The sequence below is a fragment of the Neovison vison genome, chromosome 13, assembly GCF_020171115.1.
Source record: "Neovison vison isolate M4711 chromosome 13, ASM_NN_V1, whole genome shotgun sequence".
Classification (NCBI taxonomy): Eukaryota; Metazoa; Chordata; class Mammalia; order Carnivora; family Mustelidae; genus Neogale; species Neogale vison.
The window spans coordinates 136441463-136461638 of NC_058103.1; positions in this window are offsets into that span (position 1 = coordinate 136441463).

Consider the following 20176-nt stretch of genomic DNA (forward strand, 5'->3'; position numbering starts at 1 on the left):
GGTGTCTTCTTAGCAAACCGTCCAACATCTGTCCACTATCCACCTCCAGGACCTCTCTCTCTCTCTCTCTTTTTTTTTTTTTTTTTTACGATTTTATTTATTTGACAGAGAGAGACAGCAAGAGAGGGATCACAAGCAGAGGGAGTGGGAGAGGGAGAGGTAGGCTTCCCACCGAGCAGGGAGCCCAAAGCAGGGCTCGATCACGGGACCGTGGGATCATGATGGGCTCCTGACCTGAGCCAAAGGCAGATGCTTAAGGACTGAGCCACCCTGGGGTCCCCACCACCATGACTTCTAAGAGGACCTGACGATCCTGCTATGCGAGGCATACTTGATGTCCCCACAGGATACCCAGGGCAGACCTTGTTTCAAAAAATGAGGCTCTTACAAAAAATAAAAATAAAAATAAGGCTCTTACAAAAACAAAACAAAAGTCTGACAGTCAAGAGCAGCCAAATAGGAGACCCTAATCTACCTCTCCCCACCTCTCCATTTCCCACACCTGCATTTCAAAACCAAAACCAAACAACGCATATGATGCAAAAGGCTCTGCCTCACATGAAAACAGGCAGCCTTTACACCACTGAAAACACCGGATTTCCCAAACCAGCCCATTAAAATCTCTCCAGGCTATCCAAGCCTCGCCCCAAGACCCCGGACTGGCATCTATTCCTTCGGTGTTCATTCTCCATCAAGCTTGTTCTGATATTGTGTAAGCCACGGAGTCAGGACAAAGTCGGAGGACACTAATGCGTATGTACACTTGGTGGAAAGAGATTGAAAAGAAGGAAGTAAAACACTGACATGATACACTCGGGAAGGAAGCTCTGGGTCCCGGCTCTAGTCCTCTCCGCCGTAGGTCTCTGCTGTGGGTCATGCTGACGGCTTCCCTATACCCCAGCCCGCTCCCAGTCTGCTTTGCCTTCAGTCAGTCCTTCGGTGGCTGGGGGCCCTGCATCACTGGGGTGACCTCATGTCACACAGGAAGATTTCAGCTCTGGGTCCTCTTGTGGCCTTTCAAAACTGCCTTTCACTAATTTTCTGTGTCTTTTTAAAGCATAACTTTAGTTTGGGGCATCTGGGTGGCTCAGTGGTTAAGCATCTGCCTTCAGCTCAGGTCATGATCCCAGAGTCCTGGGATGGAGCCCCGCATCGGGTTCCCTGCTCAGTGGGAAGCTTGCTTCTCCCTCTCCCACTCTCCCTGCTTGTGTTCCCTCTCTTGCTGTGTCTCTCTCTGTCAAATAAATAAAATCTTTAAAAAAATGTTTTTTAAAAAAACCCATACTTTGGTTTTTTATTGGGCAAGAGCAAATATGACTTGATAGTAAATCAGTCCTACCCTATAATTACAAAATGATGCTCTTTACCACATTGTAAGATTTCAATTCTCAGCCAGCCTATTTCTGATGTCTTCATGGGATCTCATGTGATATAATAATAAAATGGCTGGATCCCCACCAGGTTATTCAAATCCCCACTTAAATCCTACACAAGGGGTGCCTGGGTGGCTCGGTGGGTTACAGCCTCTGACTTTGGCTCAGATCATGATCAGAGGGTCCTGGGATCGAGCCCTGCATCGGGCTGTCGACTTGGTGGGAAGCCTGCTTCCCCCTTTCTCTCTCTGCCTACTTGTGAACTCTATCAAATAAATAAATATAAAAAATCTTAAAAAAAATCCTACACAAGTGACCCCAACTTTTCTCTTACCAAAATAAAGACTTTAAGACACAAGATGGTTTAAGAAAAAATGGAAACTCCATAGCCTTAAACCAAACAATCTGAGGGTTTTGAAGGGGCGGGGGCTGGGGGGTTGGGGGAACCAGGCGGTGGGTATTAGAGAGGGCAGGGATTGCATGGAGCACTGGGTGTGGGGCAAAAAACAATGAATACTGTTAAGCTGTAAAGAAATAAAAAATTTAAAAAAAAACTCTGACTTTTTCTGTATAACTAATAAGCAGTGTTTTCCTCTGATTAAACCATCTTTTATTCAAAGAAATATTTCACACCTGACGTTCTTACACCCTATCCAACTGTTATGGAATAAACTGTGTTCCTCCAAAATTTATGTTGACGTCCAAACCCCGGGTTTACTCAGAAGGTGAATGTGTTTGAAGATAGGGTTTTTACAGAGTGAGTAAGCTGCACTGAGACAATTAGGGGGAGCCCAATCCAATCTGACCGATGTCGCAATAAGAAAAGGAAATTCGGACACAGAAAGGGACACCAGGTACATACACTCACAGAGAAGGGAGGTGGCCATTTGTAAGCCAAAGAACAAAACCCTAGAAGAAGCCGAACCTCCCTGTACCTTCATCTTGGAGTCCAGCCTCCAGAACTGTGAGAAGATAAATCTCTGCTGCTTAGCTCCCCAGCCTGTGGAACTGTGTCGTGGCAGTCCTAGTAAACTCATACAACAACCCGTTCAAAGAGACCAACTGAATTATTAGTAAAGAAAACAACGTGTGAATTACCATCTGCTTTCCTTGGCATTTTAAATATTTTTCACATGTCATGAGTGTATGAATTTTGTAACTCCCAGCGGGAAAACGTACTTGAAAAGCCCAATGACAGATCCATTGCACGGTGTGTCTGCTGTGTTGGGGCAGGCAGTAAGGACTGTCTTCCAAGTCCCCCGACTTACTTTATTAAAAGGCCAGATGTTAGCTGCTTGCATGAGGGTGTCCCTCGTTAAAGGATCTGTGTTGTTTTTCTTTCAGCAAAGGCTTTATTTGTTTAAAAGACATGAAGTTTGACTTCCAAATTCAAGGGACCATTTACTGATGAGTTTCGTAATTGACCCAGGTCCACTGCCTCCACCTCAGACTCTAAGACAGGGAGTGTTGAACACATGACTTATGAATGAAGGAATCCCAAAAGCAAATTTCTGAGCAAGTCAGAAAATCAGGACAAGAACAAGAAGGAAGCCATATTAGGTAAACTTCAGGTAAAGTTTTACAGATAATTGATTCAGATTTATCCCACGATGGGGATCTCTGGATCACTGGAATGTAGTTTGCACCTCAGCCCTGTCCTGACCAAAGGCAACAGGCATGGAGATTTCAAACTCCCAAATCCATCGGTCACTGGCTTAGTATATGTGCTGCCGAAGCAAGCACCATCAGTCACTGGCTTAAAAGAGAGGAAATTCCCAGACTCTGCCAGACCAATCCTTTGGTGGTCAGGGGGGAAGCTTCAGGAGCTGGTTATTGGGAGCAAAATCTTCTCAAAGTCCTAGGACCCTAATAATAAAAGAGACCGAAGGAGATCTGGTGGGAGTACCAGTATTATCCATCACAGTAAACACTGAATTACTCTGTTTCGTCAACTCACCTGTAAGATTCTGGGTCATATTCTGGAAGGTCACCATAGACTTCTGGAGTCTGTATCAACAGCTTTAAGAACTTCAGCATTACCCATATTTTTATTGGGCAAGGATATTCCTCTCATTCCTACCATGCCCCTCCCCCTGCCCAATTTCAGACATTCCTTCCTCAGGGAAACCAGCTGGAACGAGCTACCTCACCTATGGTCTCTGTATGCTCTCTCCCCCGGGTCCTGCCACCTTCTTCACCCAGCCCATCCTCCTTCTGAAGGTGTCTCTCTTTCTCTCTCTCTCTCTCTCGTCACATCCTTCCTTCCTACTTTCTGATGTTCTACATTTTTCCAGACTCTTCCTCGACCATCTGGGAAAATGTCCAGTGTTTCCACTATAGTCCCTTGTTTAACTGGGACTATGTAATACTCTTTGTGATCTCCTGGGTACAAAGATGAAAGAACCAGTCTCAGTTACCAAGTAGGGCACAACCAGAAGGGAGCTTGCTCTCCTGGAAGTTTGCACATTGTCTGATTAATAAGTATCAAGTAGGGGAACCTGGATGGCTCAGTTGGTTAAGTGTCTACCTTTGACCCAGGCTGTGATTCCAGGGTCCTGGGATCGAGTCCCAGGTGGGGCTCCCTGCTTGGCTGGGAGCCTGCCTCTCCCTCTTTCTCTATCCCTCCTCCCTGCTTGAGCCCCTTATCTCTCAAATAAATAGAATATTTTTAAAAAATAAGGAGTAAGGCATCCCTTTCTGGAATTTTTGCTAAAACTAAACCACTAACCATTCTGTGCTGGGTCATCATAGGAGGAAAGTGCAGTGTAAAATACTTGAGTACACTTATCCCATTTGATTATTACAACAAAACTGAGGAGGGTCCCTTAAAGACTATTGTCCCATTTTAGAGATGAGTAAATGGAGATTCCATAGGGTAATGGCCTTTCTTGAAGCCAGATAACTACAGGGTAGAAGAGGCAGCCTTGAGTTCTTGACTCCAAATTCAGTGAACTTTCCATGAAATCACATGCCTTCACACCTAAGTCATCAGAAATTTTCTACTTCCCCAAAGTCCTTCCTAGGCACCTGAGATTTCCTTAAAACTGCAGCCATCTAGCTCCAGATTTGGAGTAAAAAGTAGAAAGTTCACTGAAGCCCGAAGGTGTGCTTTGAATGGAATGTGATTCTCCTTGAAAATTGAACCAAAGGTTTAAGATGGCATTGGCTATCTAATTATGGCTGTGCCTGTGTATTTACTATTTTGTTTAACCAAAATAGGTCATGAAAATATAATATATTATTTATTCTGATAGAGTTCTAAATCCTCAACTGAGTTGGGGGGTATGTTAATTTTATGTACAAGCTTGAATATTGTGAGCACTGGGAGCCATTAGGTTTTTTCTATCAGAAATTGACAGAAAAAACTCAGGCAAGGAAATACTGTAGCAGAATTGAGGGGTCATGCTCTCATCCTCTTTTAGATGTTTCTTTAGTATGAAATGAGGTTTCCTAAAATCTATGTACATTACTATTACAGCTAATGCTAGGGACAAAGCTCTTGGATGCTTGTAAAAGGATTCTCATGCTGATTTGACAACCACATCAGGCTTAGAAGTGATAGGCAGAGGTGTCTGTTCATACTTCTCCAATGAAGACATACAAATAACTATCAGACACATGAAAAAATGTTCATCATCACTAGCCATCAGGGAGATTCAAATTAAAACCACATTGAGATACCACCTTACACCAGTTAGAATGGCCAAAATTAGCAAGACAGGAAACAACATGTGTTGGAGGGGATGTGGAGAAAGGGGAACCTCTTACACTGTTGGTGAGAATGCAAGTTGGTGCAGCCACTTTGGAGAACAGTGTGGAGATTCCTCAAGAAATTAAAAATAGAGCTTCCCTATGATCCTGCAATTGCACTACTGGGTATTTACCCCGAAGATACAGATATAGTGAAAAGAAGGGCCATCTGTACCCCAATGTTTATAGCAGCAATGGCCACGGCTGCGAAACTGTGGAAAGAACCAAGATGCCCTTCAATGGAGGAATGGATAAGGAAGATGTGGTCCATATACACTATGGAGTATTATGCCTCCATCAGAAAGGACGAATACCCAACTTTTGTAGCAACATGGACGAGATTGGAAGAGATTATGCTGAGTGAAATAAGTCAAGCAGAGAGAGTCAATTATCATATGGTTTCACTTATTTGTGGAGCATAACTAATAGCATGGAGGACAGGGGGAGTTGGAGAGGAGAAGGGAGTTGAGGAAAATTGGGGGGGGGAGGTGAACCATGGGAGACTATGGACTCTGAAAAACAATCTGAGGGGTCTGAAGGAGTGGGATGTGGGAGGTTGGGGGAACCAGGTGGTGGGTATTGGAGAGGGCACATATTGCATGGAGCACTGGTTGTTTTGCAAAAACAATGAATACTGTTACGCTGAAAATAAATTAAAAAAGAAAATAAAGAAGTGATAGGCAGGTGGAGTTCATCCTTGTCCCTTCCCTGAGGCTTGGGATTTATGGCACTTGTTCACATGATTCTAAAGTTTACTCGTAGTCATAGCTCCCCAGAGAAACAGAATCAATAGGATATTAATAATCTATCAATCTATCAATCATCTATCTATCTACTATCTATCATCTCTCTCTCTATTTACTATCTATCATCTCTCTCTCTCTCTCTATTTGTCCATCCATCTATCTGGAAGACTTGGTGTTAAATTCTTGACTTTGAAGCCTGCAGGCTGGAAACTCAGACTGGGTTTCTGTGTTGCAGTTGTGAGGCAGAATTGCTTAAGGCTTTCAACTGATTGGATGAGGCCCACCCACATTATGGAGGGTAATCTGCTTTACTCAAAGTCTACTTACTTAAATGTTCATCACATTAAAACAAACAAACAAGCAAAAAAAAAAAAAAACAAAAACAAAAACAAAAAAAAACACCTTCACAACAACATCCAGACTGGTGTTTGTCCAGACGAGGCCCCTAGCCTAGCCAAGTGGATCGATGAAATTAACTATTACAGGGCAATTCCCAGATCGGTCTATGATTGGCAGTGTCCCTTGCACCCAGCTAATTTTCTCCCCTTTTGGCAGAGGACAAAACAGAAATTAAACACAAGCTAAGGGGAAGGGAAGGGAGAATTGAATTGGATTAAAGTTATCCATAGAAGAGCAATGGCCCTTCCCTCGTCCCTTCCTTCCGGTAGAAGCCCAATTGCTAGAGAAATGCACACATCATTAACTGCTGGCAGCTGCCTACCCACACTCTGCCCAGATTTCAATTCATACTGTTCAAATGGTCTTTGTTTACACCAGAGAAATTAAATTAGAACAGATAATACACATGAGCAGCATTCCTAATGGCCCCATCATCCTGTCAACGGTTTCTTGTATGTTCAGTGTTACGTTTGGCTTCAAATTTTGGAAGCGGAAAATAGCACACAACTAAATGACGTGGGGGCCCATAAGGGATGGTGGAGGTGCATGGCAAGGCTGGGAGGAAAAGCTGAGACTCATTTCCTGGAATCACAGAGAAGACTGAGGGCTTCCAGGCTGGCAGAAGGCACTAACGGGGTATATTTGCTAAGATTCATTAATTTTAAAATTATTAACAAATCATTTTTTCAGAGAGAAAAGAATCAAGTGACCATTAAAGTTAGTCTATTACTTTAAAGTCTATTTTATTTAAAGTTAGTCTATTACTTTAAAGTCCACTTTATTTGGTTTTCCAAAGACTAGAGTGCCTACCTCTTGGTTCTCAATACTATCTCCCTTTTTATCTACCTTTTCTCCCTATGGACTCTTATTCATTCTGATTGTTTAATTATCATCTATATGCTGGTTACTCCTACATTTAAATCTCCAGATCTGCCTTCTCCTGGGAGCTGCGGGCTCTTATTCAGCTGTCCACTTGACATCTCCATGGGGTCTGCAATTATAGTCATCTGAGACAAAATGGCCAAGAGAACTTTTCTTAGGCTTTATTGAGGTATAACTGATTAATCAAATTATAAGATATTTAGAGTATACAGTGTGATGATCTGGTATATATGTATACTGTGAAAATATTCTTCCCATCTAGGTAATGGACACATCGCCTCACCTCACACATTTACCCTCCCACCACTCCCCCAACCTTTTTTTTTTTGGCTATACCATTCAATTTCTAATCTCTCAGCAAATTTCAGTTCTCCTGCAGTGTTTTCAATGATTGTCATGTTCTACATTAGATCCTCAGACTTTATTCATTTTATGACTGCAAGTTTGTATCCTTTCACAAACTATTCTCCCACCTCCAGGTTCTAGTAGCCATGTATTATATTCTGTTCCTTTGTTAGACTTCTCTTGTTTTCATTTTTTTTTTGTTTTTGTTTTTTAGATTCCACATACAAATGATACCATGCAGTCTTGTCTTTCTCTGTCTGGCTTATTTCACTTATATAATGCCCTCCAGGTTCATCCATACGTTTGCAAATGGCAGACTGTCATCCTTTTTTAAAGCTGTGTAATATTCCACTGTGTGCATGCATCCTCTCTTCTTGGTTCATTTACGTGCTGACAGACACTGAGTTCATGTCCATACTTTGGTTATCACACAGAACTCTCCTCCCTTCCTCCTGTTTCTCCTCTGCCATTTCTAGCCCAGTAAATAGCCCCCTCCATCCATCGTTTTATTCACTTAAAAACTCAGATGTCATCATTTTATTTCTCTAATTACTTCACTTGCTGCAAGCAGTCCACCAGAAGGTTCTGTCTTCGCTACCTCTGAAGCAGGTGATTAGGCATCTTTCTCTTCCTCTTGCTGTGCTGGCCCAGCTGGCCTCATCTCTCCCTGGGCTCTCTGCAGCTACCTCTGAGGTGGACTTTTTTATTTCAGGCTTGCTCATCTTCCTGTTCTATGGCCTCCACTCCATGCAGGACATCAGGGGAGCTTTGTGGTACACAAAGCAGATCGTGCCGGCCTGTGCTTGAAATACTTGAAGGGCTCCCACCAACTCATGATATCTAAATGCCTCCCTCTGACTTACTCATCGGGCCCCCATAAGTGATCCTTGCCCTCATTCCTGAGCTTATCCTGGAACCCTCTTCATTTGTATGGTGCTATAGCCACATGGTCCGCAGTATCTTCTATGGTTCCTTACCTCCACCCTGGGTGCTCTCAGGACCTTTGCATCTGGAGTTCCCTCTATCTGGAATATTCTACCTTTCAATCTTTTGCAAGATTGGCTCATTGTCATTCAGACATCATCTCAAATGTCACCTCCTAGGAAAGAGTCTCCCTGTACACCTTATTTAAAAAGACCTCTCTCCTAGTCACTTGTCTGACATGACACTTTCATTGTTTCTGAGGCACATAACACAATCTGAAGTTATCTTATTTATTTCGCTTTCTTTTTTTATTGTCTATCTCCCAGAGAGAGAGAGCTTCAAACACTTTTAGAGACTGTTTGGTAACCTTCCACATGTTGAAGAATTGTCCTTCACATGGCCAACACCCTATATGTTGTTGTTGTTTAAAGATTTATTTATTTATTTACTTGACAAATCAGTAGAGAGCACAAGTAAGCAAAGCAGCAGGCAGACGGAGAAGGAGAAGCAGGCTCTCCATGGAGCAGGGAGCCCAATGCGGGGCTCAATCCCAGGATCCTGAGATTGTGACCTGAGCTGAAGGCAGAAACTTAACCAACTGAGCCACCCAGGCGCCCTTTAAGGCTGTTTTTTGAGAATATTTTTACCTTCTGATACAGAACTAGAAAGCAGAATGCAAGTGCAGGATATCACTGTAACCTTCAGATAATTTTGAAGGGCTTTCTTTTTTTTTTTCTTTTTTTCTTCTTTTTTTTTTAGGTTAAAATTATTGGCCCAATTTTATTACACAGTTCTGTGGTTAATGAAGTAAGAATGTGCACAAATGGGTACTTTTGTTTAAAGTTATCCTCTTGGCTTTGTTCATAAATTTTATACACGTTTATGCAATTATCTCAAAATACAAAGTTTAGAGTGAAGTGCATCGCAAAAGGCTCATTTGGGTGCTGGCTCTTCCTTCTCTACCCAATCTCTGAGAAGTTGGGTGGTTCTCCTTTACCTTCCTCCCAGAATTATGCTCACTCCTTGCATTTCTTTAAATATCAAAAAGTTCAAAAAATTTTCCCCCATATATTCATTGGCCATATGTAATTTTCATTTTGTGAAGCATGTGCATATTCTTTGTGTTTTTTATATTAGGGTTGTTCTTTTTCTCATTTAGGTAAGAGCTATTCTTTAAAAAAGATTTTATTTATTTATTTGAGAGAGAGAGAGAGAGAGAGAGATAGTATGTGGGGGGGGAGCGGAGCTGGGGACAGGGAGCAGAGGGAGAGGGATAAGCAGGCTCCCGGCTAAGCAGGGAACTTGACACTGGGTGGTCTTGGTCCCAAGGACCCTGACGCAAAGGCAGATGCTTAACTGACTGAGCCATCCAGGCGCCCCAGGTAAGAACCATTTTTGTATTAATGTCAGAATCCCTTTGCCTATCCTATATCACATATATAATTTCTCATTTTATTTGAGTCAAAATTGTAAGAATTTCTCTTATAAAAATATTTTTAAAAAAGCAAATAAAGAGAATAACATAGCAAATCCTATGGACCCATCACCAGTGTCCACACCTGTAGACTGGTAACCATCCTGCACCATCTTATAAATATGTCCACCCAATTCCAGTGCCCTGATGTATTCTGAGGCATGTCCTCGATAGCAACTCATTTGCAATAAAATTAATTAATAAATTAATTAATCAAATTAAATGTATTTGAGCAGACATTTCTCAAAGGTAAACTTTCTTTCCTGTATACATAAGTAGCATATCATGATCTCACCTACAACTGAACAATATTATTAAATATCTAGTCAGTGTTCAGATGTTCCAGATGGCCTCATAAATTTTTTAAAGTGTTTTTGTTTGAATTAGGTTTGAATTATAGCCTCATTGCCGTTGCCCTCCACACCCCCAATCCCCACTTCTTTGCAGTTATTTAATGAAGAAACCACGTTTTTGTCCTGTAGAACTTTCCACAGTCTGGATTTTTCTGATTCCATCACAAAGTACTCTTTCTACGCTGTTCTGGCTTTACTTCCTGTAAACTGGTAGTTTGATCTAAAGAATGGATAAGATGAGGGTGTTATTTATTTTTATTTTGTATTTATTTTTATTATTATATTATATTCTTCATATATTATATATTTTATTACATTCTATTTTATTTATTTATTTTTATTTTTTGCAAGATGAAGTCCTAGGTTGTGGCGGTGCCTCTGTCAGGAGACCCTTTGGGACTGTCAGATCTTCCTATCTTGTTAACGGCCCCGGGGTCAATCACTGCTTTGATCCTTTATCGCTTTGGTTGTGAATTACTGATATTTTCACTCTGTCATTCTTCCTCATTTATTACCTAGGATATTCCTGAAAGGAGAAATTTCCCCTTATTCATCATTCCTTTACCCTGTGGTACGGTTTTACGGGGAAGGCAGGAGAAGTGTTTGATTCTTTCTCTTTACTTGGCTGTTTTCAAAATAATGAGTTCGCTCCCTGCCATTCTCAAGAGGTGACAATGAGTGTTTTTTAAACTTGGTATCATTATAAACTCATGAATTTAAACATATTTGAAGTGTTTGAATTCATTGTAATTATTATTCCTGTTGATAAGCAAACAGGATAATTCATCTGAGGATGAGCATCCAGTCTGCAAACTGAGGCTGTTTAGAGCATTTAGTAGATGAGCTTGCCATATTTTTTTTAAGATTTATTTATTTATTTATCTGAGAGAGAATGAGAGAGCACGTGAGTGAGTGCGGGGACAGGCAGAGGGAGAAGGCCACCAGCGGGCTCCCTGCTGAGCACAGAGCCCAGTGTGGGGCTCGATCCCATGAACCTGAGATCATGACCTAAGCTGAAACCAAGTGTTGGCTGCTTCATTGACTGAACCACCCAGGTGCACTGCCATATGGTTTTGGAAAAGTAACCAGAATAGCAGTGTCTCTTGTTTTGTCATTTAAGTCAAAATTCAAAAATAATGATGAAAAAGCAGTTTATTTTTTTTAAAGTACAGTGAAAGAATTCTATATACCAGGCTATAAAAGCAGTGTTTTTTTTTGTTGTTGTTGTTGTTTTTTGTTTTTTTAAAGATTTTTTTTTTTTTAAGTTATCTCTACATCCATTTTGGGGCTTGAACTTATAACCCTGAGGTCAAGAGTTGCATGCTTCACCCACTGAGCCAGCCAGGTGCCCCACCCCAGCAGGGTTTGTTTTTTGTTTTTTGTTTCTTGGGTCCCCCCCCCCAATAGAAAGACCATTTTGATGCTGAGACATAAATTTAATTGCTGGTGTGCATTTGGTTCCAAACCAAACAATATATACTTTGGCATTTTAAAAAAAAATTTTCTGGGGGCATCTGGGTGGCTCAGCGGGTTAAGCCTCTGCCTTCAGCTCGGGTCGTGATCCCGGGGTCCTGGGATTGAGTCCCGCATCAGGCTCTCTGCTCAGCGGGGAGCCTGCTTCCCCCTCTCTCTGCCTGCCTCTCTGCCTACTTGTGATCTCTCTCTCTCTCTGTCAAATAAGTAAATAAAATCTTTAAAAAAAAATTATCTGTGTTGGGGCGCCTGGGTGGCTCAGTGGGTTAAGTCTCTGCCTTCAGCTCAGGTCATGATCTCAGGGTCCTGGGATTGAGCCCCACGTTGGGCTCTCTGCTCGGCAGGGGGCCTGCTTCTCCCTTCTCTCTGCCTGCCTCTCTGTCTACTTGTGATCTCTCTCTCTCTGTCAAATAAATAAATAAAAATTAAAAAAAAATTTTCTGTGTTCAGAAATCATGCTTTAAAAGTACATTGCTACACCCTTCCCTATTTCTCAGGATGTTTTTCAGTTAGTCTTTTATCCTATTTCACGTTTTGTAATAATGCCATGAGGTTTTAAAAAATAATGATGAAATGTATGCAGAGAAGTGCAGAAACTTGTAGTATGGTTCAAAGAATAATATTAAAATCAACAAAGATGGCTGGAAGAATAGTCATAAAGTCAACACCCATGAGTCCGTCATGAGGATGAAGATCAAGAACTTTACAAGTGCCCAGAATGCCTCCTTCTCTCCTTTCCCAGACTGATTCCTCTACTTCCCCATCTCCAGCATTTGTGTTAATCATTCCTGTATATTTCTTTGTATTTTAGCCACCTCGGTACTATCCAAAAACAATCCACTGTCTGGGTTTTGGCACCTGTGTAGTCAACACAAGCCAAGGTATGTGAGGACAAGACAAGTGTTACTCGTATGAAAGGATAGAAGAGGAGAGGGAGTCTGTGGGTCAGCCTGGATTTACCAAGTGTAGGGGATGTCAGAAAGCAGGGTCTTGAGAGTCCTGGGAACTGGAACCCCAGGTCTGGGGATCTGGCAGGGCAGGGGTCTGTCACACATGGGTGTCCAGTGGGGACACAGACTTTGGGGAATGCACTGCTCTGGGCTCTTCTGTGGGGTGAAAGACAGGTGTTCAGTAACTCCGGGCAGTTGGGAATGGAGTGCAGAACACTCCTTGGACAGGTAAAAGCCAGGTGAGACCCTGAGTCAGGCTCTCCCGGTCTTTAGTCCCAGGGTTACAAAGCATGTCTAAGTGACCCCAGCAAGTTTACTAACACAACCCTCCCCTTGTCTGTCTCTTGAGTCACGGAGCTCTGAGGGAGACCGTGTGTCCTTCACCATCATCTGGGCCTTCTTGTTGCTTTTCTCTTGTGGGATCTTCTTTGTCCTGCCTCCTGTGTGCCCCTCTTCCTTGATTTACTCTGATGGTGTGGAACATATTACCCATTAGCGTCTTGGAGGTTGCAATTTTTGAGATCTTACATGCCTGAAATTCAATGTTTTCTGCTCATTTTGTATGGCTTTTAAGTTGGAAATAATTTTCCTTCATGGTTTTGTCTTCTTTCTTTCAGAATCCCTTTTGAGAAGTCTTAAGACAGTCTGTTCCTTGATTCTTTTTTTTTTTTAAAGATTTTATTTATTTATTTGACAGGGAGAGATCACAAGTAGGCAGAGAGGCCGGCAGGGGGTGGGGGGGAGAAGCAGGCTCCCCGTTGAGCAAAGAACCCGATGTGAGACTCAATCCCAGGACCCTGAGATCATGCCCTGAGCTGAAGGCAGAGGCCCAACCCACTGAGCCACCCAGGTGCACTCCCTGATTGTTTAGACATGATCTTTTCTGTCTCTGCCCCTCTTTATTTGCAAATGCAAAGGTGCATGGGGTGTACATCCATGAACATTTTTTTTTTCTGGAAGATTCTAAAAGAGTCACTTTATACTGACTTGGTTGGGTGGACCTCCATTTCCCCCACCTGTGCCTTGGTGTTTGACTATCTCAGGTTTGCTCTGCCTGTTGTCACTCATCCACCTGGTTTTTTATTGCAAGATTTGGTGGTTGCTCTCATTGCAAGTTTGTGTTTTAAGAATATTTTAATGGAGTAGTGAGAAGGAGAAAATTTATTTGTTTGATCTGCCACCTTGCCTTCCTTATGTCATGGGTTTTTAATGTTCATTCAAAATTCTTTCCCTGTCAATGCATTGTGAAGGGTCAAAATCTGCAACAGAGAAGGAGGACCTGTGTACCTAGTTCCCTTGACCATGATCCTCACCTGGCCAGGGCCATCCATGCAAAATAACAAGGCAGTCAATTCATTCACACAATTCAAAACCGCCTTGGCAAAACACATTTGCCATCTGATGGATTAAAATGGAGAATAGTCCAATAATTGAGTTTCACACTCTCAGGCTGACCATTTTTGAAGCCTCTTTTGAGTGGCTATCCTTCGTTTCTGTTTTTGATTTTGTTTTCTTTTTCCAAAAGGCTGTTCTGAGAACTCACAGCCAGGCAGGCTTTGATGGGTTGGTGGCCTACTGTTTTGGGGGAAGGTTAAGGTATACACAGCCGTGTCTACCACAAGTCGGCTTTTCCCTGAATCATTCATTCCTAGAGGAGAGAAATGTGAAATCATAACTCAAGGGGGCTTCAGGGTATGGTTCAAGGAGCCTCTCACCAGCAGTGAGAAACTTGGGCACCTTTGGCATCAGACTCCATAGCTTATCTGTGTTTGTTTAAATATCAAATCTGTTGTCGACTGCGGAGCGTAGTGACTGCCTCAGAAAGGTGAGTTGCGTGTCTTTGGAAGATTTCCATAGTTTTTGGCATATTGCCACATGTCTTTTCCCGAAGCATATCACAAATGCTTTATTTCCACTGGTGGACAGAAGAATTTCCATGATGTTTTATGTCTGAAAATAGAAAATCTTTGGGCTTCTCTTCAGCAAAAAAAAAAAAAAAGTTAATGAAAATTTAACTTGACGTCATTTGATTTCTCTTTATTTGTAGAAAGAATTCCAAGCCATGGTCTCTGACCTCTTTGATCTCTTATTGTTGCCAACAGCTAATGATGGGTGCCTGCTTGTCCATTAATTCTTTCCTAAAAATATATCTCAGTTATTTTTATAGTTTATTTTTATCTCAGTTATTTTATAAAGTACTGGCCGCAAACCTTTTTCCCTGCACAGGCTGGATTCCTAAGACACAATAAATAAAGAATTTATTTATTTTATTATTATTTCTTTGCACAGGAAACCCACGGATGCAGTGTGGATTGGAGTTTTAAATCTTTGAATTTCACGTGGTACTTAAAGGACAGAGAAAGGGACTCTTTGAAAGGGTGTTTAAAGCTATCTTATGAGCTTTGGCTCCCTTACTGGAGCGGACCCCAGATCCCAGGGTGGAGTGCAGTTGGTTCCGCCTTCCTGCTGCTTTCCAAATTGCTTGTTCCAAGACCCTGCTTGTTAAGGATCACAATCCAGCAGAGGGTGGCTATTATAAAGAAAAGTATTCAAATAAGATGGTAGTTAATCTGCCTTCTGCATATCAGTTCCTGCTCAGAAAACAAAAAGACCTTGAATTGAGTTCCTGTGTGGATTTGGGAGAATCTCTGTAATTTACATAGTCTCCAGATCACACTGCTTTTCTAGGAGGCTGGGTAGAGCAAAGTGTTAGTGGAATACAGACCTGAGGTCAGATTCATAGTGTGTGACTGAAAGGAAGCTACTTCATGTCCCTGAGTTTCAGGATTATGAAATCTGGGACTTTCCTCTGTTTTGTCACTGTCCCGTACCCACTCATAGAACACGGCCTGGCACATGGCTGGGGATGGTGGAGGGGTGCTTGAGAAGTGATAGCATATGATTTCACTTACAGCGTCAAAAAAATCTAGAAACAAAATAAATGAACAAACAAACCAAAACCAGACTCTTAAATACAGAGAACAAAGGGGAGGTCGGTGGAAAGATGGGTGAAGTAGGTGTAAACTTCCTGTTAAAAAAAATAATGAATTCTCTGAGGCGAAAAGTACACCATGGAAGATAGTCTGTAAGATCATAATAATATTGTGTGGTAATGATGGTGATTACATTTACTGTGGTAAGCACTGAATAATGTATAGAAATTTTGATCACTGTGTTGTATACCTGAAACTAATATAACATTATGTGTTAATTATATATTATTCCTCTTTTATAAGAGAAATGTCGGATTAAATGATGACTGAATTAAATAAATATATCATTCCTAGCCCAATTCAGAGTAATTAGTAGGTACTCTATGAAAGCTACATTCTTTCCCCATCTTTCAGGATGAAAGCTAGGGGTGCCTCGGTGGCTCAGTTGGTTAGGGGGCCAACTCTTGATTTTGGCTTAGGTTGTGATCTCAGGGTCACAAGATCAAGCCCAGGTTGGGCTCCCCACTCAGTGGGAAGTCTGCTTGAGGACTTTCTCTCTTCCTCTCACTCTGCCCCTCCGCCTGCTCATTCTTTCTCTCCCTCTTTCTCTCAAATAAAAAAAAAATCTTTTTTTTTAAAGGATGGATGCTGCATATAACAATATTAATGACTACTACTATATCCAACATTTGATGTGAGCTGGATGGTGTTTTAAATGTTTTGCACGGGCTAACTCACTTACTCCTTACAAATAACACTTCTGTGAAGTGTAATTCTGTTCTGGTTGAGGGAATGAGGTACAGAGAGAATCAGTTAGTAGCCCAAGGCTAGACATGGTAGAATCAGGATCTAAGGCAGCATGGTTCTGGAGCCTGTATTTTTTTTTAAGATTTTATTTGACAGAGAGAGACAATGAGAGAAAAAAGGAACACAATCAGGGGGAGTGGGAGAGGAAGAAGCAGGCTCCCCACCAAGCAAGGAGCCCAATGTGGGACTTGATCCCAGGACCCTGGGATCATAACTGAGCCACCCAGGCATCCCAGAAGCCTGTATTCTTAATCACGAACAAGGACACATCTCTCTTACTGGCTGTCTAGTATCTGAACCATGTCTCTGTTAGGGGAATTTCCCTCCATCTTGAGAGGCAGAGGTTACACCCCATGATAAAACTAAAAATGCCAGCCACTCACTCCCCCTGCATTTTTTGGGCAGCTGGGGTACAGGTCTGTAGCCTTGGACCCACCAGTCAGACACACTCATGTCAGACTGGTAGAAGCTAGTGACTAAGGAAGCAGGGTCTTCCTAGAGTTCACACTGGCAGGGGTGTAGTTATATGTAGCTTCCAAGGCTAGTGGGGTGGTTCGGACAGCAGGCCCCAGAGTCTAGTGTCTGCGTGTCAGTAATTCCCAGCAGTGCCCCATCTTGGAGTGGATAAACATAGTCCAAAAGGGCCCAGTCACTCCCTGAAACTGCATAAAGAGAAAGGTCACCTTCCTGGTATGCTGTTGCTGGCACTGCCATCCTCCCTGCCAACCCAATATCTTCATGTTGAGTGGGAAGGATAAAGACCTTATTCCTAGTTTTCTGATGTCCCCGCACAATACGCTGACACCATCCAAGATGGTGGGCTGCTATATAATGGCCCCTCTCCAAGGGAGCCCTGAAGGACAGGGGGACGGGCCACTTGCCAGTGGACAGAACTGTAGGTGGCATCTCAGTCTGTACTTGCCTGGAAGGAGAGAGAGTTTGGGTTAAAAAATCTTCATCATGAGAAGTGTCTGATGGTTTGGCTGGATGCTCAAGGTCTGAGAAGGACCATGATTGCCGTTGATGTTATGGAAACTTGAAGGAAAGGATGGCAAATAAAGATAAATACTTGCCTCCCAAATGTGTTCACCCAAAGGCTTTCGCTAGAGAGAAACCCCTCCGTAATGAGGGGGCTCCCGCCCCCCTTGTGTCAGTCAGCCTCTCCCCAGCCATCCATTGTTTGATCAGAGATCTCCTGAAGTCAGTGGAGTTCAATGGAATAGAGGCTAAGCCTGAGCTAACAACATGGCCTTACCTTCCTGAAGGGAGACTAGGTTAATGTCATCATTGCCGTGTGCCCAACTGGCAAGCAGCAACAATTCATCTAAAAATGACACCACACCATGGAGGGACCAGTCAGCTACCTGGTGAGAGGCTGACAGCATTTGATCCACCTTGTACCTAGGAATCAAGGATTGGAAGAGGAACTGGCATGTCTCACTAGGAAACCCACTTGTAAACTTGTTGCTCCCTGGTCTCCAGGCTCTGGGCCCTTCTGGCTTCCAGGCCTTGGCAGCCACGGGAGAAACACTTCTACTAGAAAGTGCAGTCATGGTTCCATTTAACTAGAAGCTATTTCAGGCTCCTCTGGTCACTGGTGAGACAGGCCAGAGATGGAGTTAGAGCGTTCATTGTAGCAACTGGTATCTGGGGCATCAGCGTCCCACAAGACTGCCCCCACTTCACATACTAGTTGCAAGTCTCAGGAATACCTGTGCCTTTCTTTGACCAATCACCTCTAAAATCAGAGTTTCCCCGTCCTTTCTCTCAGGTTCTATAATTTGCTAGAATGATTCACAGAACTCAGGAACACATTTTCCCTATGTTTACTGGTTTATTATGAAGGTTGCAATTCGGGAATAGCCAAATGGAAGAGACGCATAGGGCAAGATTTTGGGGGTGTTGGCAACGCATGGCTTCCATACCCACCAAGTCCCGCACCCTCCCAGAACTTCAATGTGTTCATCAACCCAAAACAGCTCTCTGAATCCCATCACTGAGGTGTGTTTAGAGAAGCTTCATTACCTAGGCATGTCTGATGAAATCATTGGGCATTTGTAATTGAAATCAGTGTCTAGCCCCTCTCCCCTCCCTGGAGATCTGGGAGTGGGGCTGAAAATTCCAACCCTCTGATCATGGCTTGGTCTTTCTGATGACCAGCCCCCATGCTGAAGCTATTTCTAGCATTTGTCCTCCTGCCCTCCCCGCCAGCCATAAGTCATCATTTTACATGCAGAAGCTGCTCTTACCACTCAGGGGATTCCAAAGGTTTTAAGAGCTCTGTACCAGGAACTGGGGATACCGAGGTAATATTTATTTATTTTTTGTTACACCGTGGTTGCCATATTGCATAGTAAAAAGTTAGAGAAGACTATAGCAATTCCAGATGGACAGTACTATGAAGGGATCAGATTTCTGTTTTCCCACCTGCTGAAAACTTAGGTGGATAGGGTAGGAATGAAGTCCCTCTTTCAACTAGGGCCCCATGTGCATTTGTAGAAACAGGGATTGTAGGACTGACTCGGGTTTTCTCTTTGGTGTATCACATATTTGATTTGTTTCCTTACTCCTTTTTCTCCATTTTTTCCACAATTTTATATAAGGTGTATCAGTGGTGGTTAACTTTATAATTATTGAATATGGAGCCTGGATTACAAAGGAGCTAGGGGATGAATGGCTATTATCCAGAGATGCTGGCCTTGGAGATGAAGGTCATGACTGATAGTCCTTTGGGGTGTCCAACTTTTGGGGTGTGATTCAGGTTGTGTGTTGGAGAGTTACACCATGTTCAGCAGGAAGTGTTTTTGACCTTTGGGAATTTTAAATTTGGTAAGAAGAGTGTATATTGATGGAGGGGAGTCAAAAAATTGGATGCCGGGGATGTTTGTTTACCCAACATCTCATGGTCTTCCTATGTCTGGGGGAGTCTCTATAAGATAAGATAGGAGGCAGTAACCTACCCCAGCAATAAAAAATGAAACTCCAGACTTGTTTCACAGCCCCTCTTTCTGGAGATGGGGGAACGGTAGGTCGATATGTGACCTTGGCTCTGCCAGTCAGACACTCCTGTGCCAGATTGGAAGTGCCAGAAGCAGGGACCTCTTGGGATTTACTTTGGTGAGAATGGTGATGGCTGCAGTAACTAAGTCAATTTCTGGAAGGAGCAGCCGTAGTCATGCCATCAGTGGGACGCTGAGCTCAGTCCTGAAGTATCTTTGTGCAGGTGGTGAGGTCCTATTCTCAATGAGACATGTTCTGTGTGTAGAGTTTGGACATTTCTCCTGGCCATGTAACCTCCTACAATGACTCCTTGGGCCACTGAGAAATCTTCTGATATATTTATTATTTTTTTGCTTGAATTAGATGGAATTGGTGTGTATGGCTTGCAACTTATAGATTGTGGTTGATACATGCCAAAGGGCAGATTGCTGGAGAATGAATTCTCCTGTTGATAAATGCTCACGTGCTTTTTACCAAGTAGGTGAGCAAACATACTCATGAAAATCACAGAACTTCCTCATTAGATTGGAAATTAGAAATCCAGGACCCCAGTGTCCATCTCGCATTTAGCCATTTGGTTCATGTTTAATGTCAGTGGCTTCAAAGTAGAAAGGAATGTTTGCAAGTGGAGCAGATGTGAGCATTGTGTCCATGTGGAACCAGAAGCAGTGTCCATGTGGCCCCAGTGGACGGCACTCAGATCACCAGTGTGTGGATGTCGCTCGGGGGTAAGTCTTGGCCATGGTTTCCACTGGTGCCGTAACACA